The following is a 6,238-nucleotide window of genomic DNA, read 5'->3' as shown; positions in this document are numbered from 1 at the left end:
TGCTAGTTGCAGGGGGCACAGCCCACCATCCCTTGTGGGAGTCAAACCGGCAACCTTGTGGTTGAGAGGACGCCCTCCAACCAACTGAGCCATCCGGGAGCTCAGCGACAGCTCAGCTCAAGGTGCTGTGTTCAATTTTAGTTGCAGGGGGTGCTGCCCACCATCCCTTGCGGGAGTCAAGGAATTGAACTGGCAACCTTGTGGTTGAGAGAATGTGCTCCAACCAACTGAGCCATCCGGGAGCTCAGCGGCAGCTCAGCTCAAGGTGCCATGTTCAATTTTAGTTGCAGGGGGCACAGCCCACCACCCCTTGCGGGAGTCAAGGAATCAAACTGGCATCCTGTGGTTGAGTGCCCGGGCTCCAACCAACTGAGCCATCCAGGAGGCAGCTCAGCTCAAGGTGCCGTGTTCAATCTTAGTAACATAAGACATTTTTATTAATGGACTCACATATCTTTAGTTTCCCTATATTAAGAAGCCAAAAGTAGGTAAACTTAAATTCATTTAAGCAATTAATGTTTCAGTATTTTATGTTATTTGGAAGTAAGATATTCAATAATTTTCATCTTTTCTGTTAATGTAGTAAATCTCTAAGGTTTCAAGTTACAAAAAGACTTTGGGGAACTATTTTTAAGTACACACACCATAAAACATTTATTGATGAAAAGTTTCCTCAAAATTCTTTTATTTTACTTACATCTATTTAATTTAGTAATTCTCAATAATTATACTTGGATTACTCATGAATATTTTATGAGACATTAAAGTCAATTATTATCCCCAGCTATTTTCTTGTTGACAAACCCTGTAACAGAGATAACATGAACTTAACTTTTTGGAAACACAGATAAATAATATATTAAATTTGATAACTCTAAAGACATGTCTGTTTTAATTAAACCAACAAATTTAAATCGATTTTAATAGTAAATATGTTTTCAGATCACATGATCCTGAAAAGCATTTGGGTTAGTTTCTGTTATACTTTTTAATTAATATAAGCACTTAATTTTTTAACCAGTTAAACAGAGCTCTTTATATAAACCAAGTCTAGTGATTTCCTTTGGAGGTAGACATACATACACACATATAAACAGACATAACCAGAGACCTGACAGTTTCATTAAAAAAAAACTTTTTTAACCATGAGACAGATACAATAAGACAAAACCCCCATTAATGTATAACAGTTGGAATAATTTAAGTGTATTCACTCAGGTGGCTGAGGATCTAAGATTTGTATTTGCCCTTGATAAACACTTCAGTTAAGGTGCTGCTTAGGCAAAGGAACTCTTTTAGCTGCTTGTGTTTTTGAAAAAGCTTTTTTCCTACCTCCTGCCCTTTTTGATTTATTTAGTCTCAGGCAGTTGTGGGCTGTGTTTGCATTTCTGATTATCTGGCCATACCCATCACGTGCGGTGTGATAACCTGTGAGCATGTCTTTAAAGGCAGCATATATACAGATGTGTGGCTTACACGGCATTGGCATGTGGCTTACACGGCACTGGCATGTGGCTTACACGGCATTGGCATGTGGCTTACACGGCATTGGCATGTGGCTTACACAGCACTGGCATGTGGCTTACACGGCACTGGCATGTGGCTTACACGGCATTGGCATGTGGCTTACACGGCATTGGCATGTGGCTTACACGGTATTGGCATGTGGCTTACACGGCATTGGCATGTGGCTTACACAGCACTGGCATGTGGCTTACACGGCATTGGCATGTGGCTTACTCGGCACTGGCATGTGGCTTACATGGCATTGGCATGTGGCTTACATGGCATTGGCATGTGGCTTACATGGCATTGGCATGTGGCTTACATGGCACTGGCATGTGTCAGGCAAACTCTGGAGCTGCTGTAGCCAAACAGCAAACTGAAGAAATGTGGAAAGTCTTAAAACCAACCTGTACAAACATGAACATCTTCTGTCAAACTATTGAGATTTAGAACATTATCTGTATAAACAGATCTAGTTTCTCAAAGAGATAAAAAAAATGTATACTTTCTTGTCATGTTGCTATATATTTTAGTTATTAGTATACTCAAAAAGCGATTCTTTGTTTATATACTATATAAATGTACTATAAAACAATTAAATACCTTGACCAACTTAAGTATCACAAAAGCGCAAGGATATTTAATCTTTAAATCATTGAATGCACTTCACCATTAAATTAAACAACAAAAAAAACAGGGATGATCGCACCTTAGTAAATGTAGAAATTACTACAGATGAAATTCAGAGCTCCCCCTGACTCACGCTCTCCAGTCACCTTCCACTTGAAGGACCCATGTGATTAGATTAGATTAGCCCCACCCCCATTATGGGGGTGAAAGACTTGTACACTGAAACTAGAAAACACTGCTGAAAGTAATTTAAAAAGACACAAATAAATGGAAAGACATTGATTGGAAGACAGATGGTTAAGATGACAATATTATCTAATGTGACCTACAAATTCAATGTAATCCCTATCAAAATCCCAACAGCATATAGGATCTCAGGGGACTCTGAGTAGCCAAAACAATTTCAGAAAAGATGAATGAAGTTGAAGGTCTCACACTTCTTCCTTTCAAAATGTATGAGAAAATTATAGGAATCAAACTGTGTGAGTGTCTGGCATAAAGGCAGAGCTATAGACCAGTGGACTAGAATAGAGAGCCCAGAAATAAACTCTTGCATATACGGTGTTACGGACAAAATTGTGTCCCAAAATACGTATGTTGATGCTTTATACCCCAATGGGGCTGTATTTGGAGACAGGGCCTTTAGGGAGGTCATAAAATTTACATGAGGTCATAAGGGTGGGATTCTAATCCAATAGGATTGGTGTCCTTATCAGAGGAAGAGGCCGTCATTCTCTAATGCCAGCGCCATCTCACCGAGCTCCAGCCGCAGAAGAAGTAGGTAAGGAGATCTCTATACCTTGGCTCATACCAAGCAGACTGCCTGCAAATCGACGCATGGGAAAGCATGGAGGAAGCGACTGGCCATAAAAGCTGCTCTCAAGAATGTGCCCTCTATTGGTGGAGGGAAGAAACCTCATCATTACAGGCCTGGTACCACAGCACCATGTGAAATCAGATGTTATCAGAGATTCACTGAATTTCGATTCACAAACTTCCCTTCCAGCGTCTGGTGCGAGAAATTGCTCAGGACTTCAAAACAGATCTGCGCTTGCAGAGTGCAGCTACTGCTGCTTTGCAGGAGGCAAGTCAGGCCTATCTGATTGGCCTTTTTGAAGACACCAACCTGTGTGCTATCCATGCCAAACGTGTAACAATTACGCCAAAGGGCACCCATGTAGCACGCTGCATACGTGGAGAACGCGCTTTAGAATCCACTATGATGGGAACAATCATTCTTAAATAGAAAAAAAAAAAAAACATTTTCTTTCTGTCACTGGTAGTTCTGAACTTAAGATATTTTTTCTCCGTGGGGTTAAAAGGTACTAATTATATGATCGCAAGTGGAAAAACGGGGGTAGAAATCAGGTATTGGCAGTTTTTCCTTTTTATCTGTGCGTGAATTTTTAATGTAAATGCAGGGACATAAAGTATTAATGCAAGTCAAAATGTTTTAGTGAACAAGTTTCAACAGTTCAACTTTATAAACAAACCTGTTATTTTATTCTGGACAATGCCAGCATTTGGATTTTTTTAAACAAGTAAATTTCTTATTGATGGCAACTGAATGGTGTTTGTTTTTATCATACAGTAGATTCCATGCATTTACAATACTTTTCTAAGTTGTTCTACATGCAAATACATGTTTTTAATGTTGTCTGTTTCTGTGCTGTTCCTATAAGTTTGCTATTAAAACACATTAAACTTTTTTAACGAAAGAAGAGGAGGAGACACCTGAGAGCTCTTTCTCTCTCCACCTATGCACAGAAGAAAGGCCATGTGAGGGCAGAGAGAGAAGGAGGCCGTCTGTAAGCCAGGAAGAGAGCTCTCACCAGAAACTGAATTTGCTGGCACCTCGATCCTGAATTTCTAGCCTTCAGAGCTGTGAGGAAATAACTGTCTGCTGTTTAAACCACCCAGTCTGTGTGCTGTTTTGTTATGGTAGCTTGAGCAGACTAATACATATGGTGAAACTATTTTCAACAAGGGTGACAAGACCATTCAATGGGGGAGAGGACAGACAGTCTTTTCAAAAAATGGTGCTGGGATAGCTGGTTATCCACATGCAAAAGAATGAAGTCTGATCCTTTACACGGTGAAAAATTAATTCAAAGTGGGTCAAAGATGTAAAGAGTTAAAACTATAAAACTCTTAGAGGAATCATAGAGGAAAAGCTTCATGATGGATTTGGCAATGGTATTCTCTTTTTTTTTTTTTTTTAAGGATTTTTACTGGTGAAGGGGAACAGAAGTTTATTGAGGAAAAGTGTGTACTTCCAGGATTTTTTCCAAGTCAAGTTTTTGTCCTTTCAATCGTAGTTGTGGAGGACGCATTTCAGCTCCAGATCCAGTTAGTTGCAGTGGCTGCCCCCCACCATCCCTTCCAGGACTCGAGGAGTTGAACCGGCAACCTTGTGGTTGAGAGACCTTGCTCCAAACAACTGAGCCATCCGGGAGCTCAGTAGCAGCTCAGTTGAAGGTGCCGTGTTCAATTTTAGTTGCAGGGGTCAGAGCCCACCATCCCTTGCGGGACTCGATGAGTTGAACTGGCAACCTTGTGGTTGAGAGCCCACTGGCCCATGTGGGAATCGAACCGGCAGCCTTTGGCGTTAGGAGCATGGAGCTCTAACCGCCTGAGCCACCGGGCCAGCCCTGGTATTCTTGTATATAATATCAAAAGCACAGGCAACAACAACAAATAATAAAAAGAAAAATATGTAAATTGGAGCACATCAACATAAAAAACTTCTGTGCCATCAAAGGACACAATCAATAGAGTGAAAAGGCAACCCATAGCACAGGAGAAAATATTTGCAAATCAAGTATACAATAAGTTTTAGTTTTAGAATATATGAAAAACTTCTGCAACTCAACAAAAACAATCTGATTTAAAAATAAGCAAAGGACTCGAACAGACATTTCTGCAAAGAAGATATACAAATGACAAATGAGCACATGAAAAGACACTCCACATCACTAACCATTAGTGAAATGAAAATAGAAAACACAATGAGCTATCACCTGACACCCATTAGGAAGGCTACTATCAAAAAAAGAAAATAAATGCTGGGGAGGATATGGGGAAATAGGAACTATTGGGGATGTAAGATAGTACTGCTGTGGTGAAAAACAGTACAGCAGTTCCTCAAAAACTTAGAATTAAAAAAAACTTAGAATTAAAATAGAGTTATCATATGATTCAGCAACTCCACTTCTGGGTATATACTGAAAAGAATTGAAGGCAGGGTGTCCAAGAGATATTTGTACAACAATGTTCACAGCCAAAATGTGGAAGGAACCCAAGTGTCCATCAATAGATGGATGGATAAAATGTGTTATATACATATCACAGCAATATTACACAGCCTTAAAAAGGAAGGAAATTTTCAACCTTCCTACAACATGGATGAACCTTGAGAACATTATGCTAAGTAAGAGAAATCAGTCAAAAAAGACAAATGCTGTTTGATTCCACTTCTATGATGTACCTAGAGCAGTCACTTCAGAGATAGAAAGTAGAATGATGGTTGCCAGGGGCTGGGGAGAGAAGAAGATTAGGAGCTGTTGTTTAATGGGTATAGAATTTCAGTTTCAGTATTGCCAGATGAAAAGAGTTCTGGAGAGCTGTTGCATAGTAACGTGAATGTATATAAGACACTACTGAACTCTGCACTTAAAAATGGTTACTAGGGTAAATTTTGTTATGTATATTTACCACAATTAAGAAATTAAAAATATTACATTTTTTTAAAAAGGAAGTGAGGATTACCAGGGAAGGATCTAGGATGACTGAGCAGATAAATGCTATATTTAATGTGTTCCTCCTGTGAACACATTAAAATTACAACTAAATTATACAACAGTCAACCTGGAGAACCATCTGAAGTCTACCTGAACAGAAGTTTTATAACTGAGGGTATAAAGCAGCCACGTCAAGACTGGTACGAGGGATGGATATGTGAGATGAGCTGCCCCACACCTGCATGTGGCGGTTGAGAACCAGGAGTGATATATCAGCCACAGAGGTTCCCCCCGGAGGAGTGAGGGACCCAGTCAGTCCCACACCGGACTCTCCAGACTGGGTTACTGGTGCCAGGAAGAAG

The 6,238-nt window shown here is 39.9% G+C and overlaps 1 pseudogene; it reads left to right on the top strand.

The window, feature by feature from the left end:
* Window positions 1-2,921: 2,921 nt before the first annotated feature.
* On the top strand, window positions 2,922-3,382 carry LOC148758821 (histone H3.3A-like; annotated as a pseudogene).
* The last annotated feature ends 2,856 nt before the right edge of the window (window positions 3,383-6,238 follow it).

Source organism: Rhinolophus sinicus, chromosome 2 (assembly GCF_057876585.1).
Source record: "Rhinolophus sinicus isolate RSI-liver-muscle chromosome 2, RSI-T2T, whole genome shotgun sequence".
NCBI lineage: Eukaryota > Metazoa > Chordata > Mammalia > Chiroptera > Rhinolophidae > Rhinolophus > Rhinolophus sinicus.
This window is presented reverse-complemented; position numbering and strand designations above follow the sequence as displayed.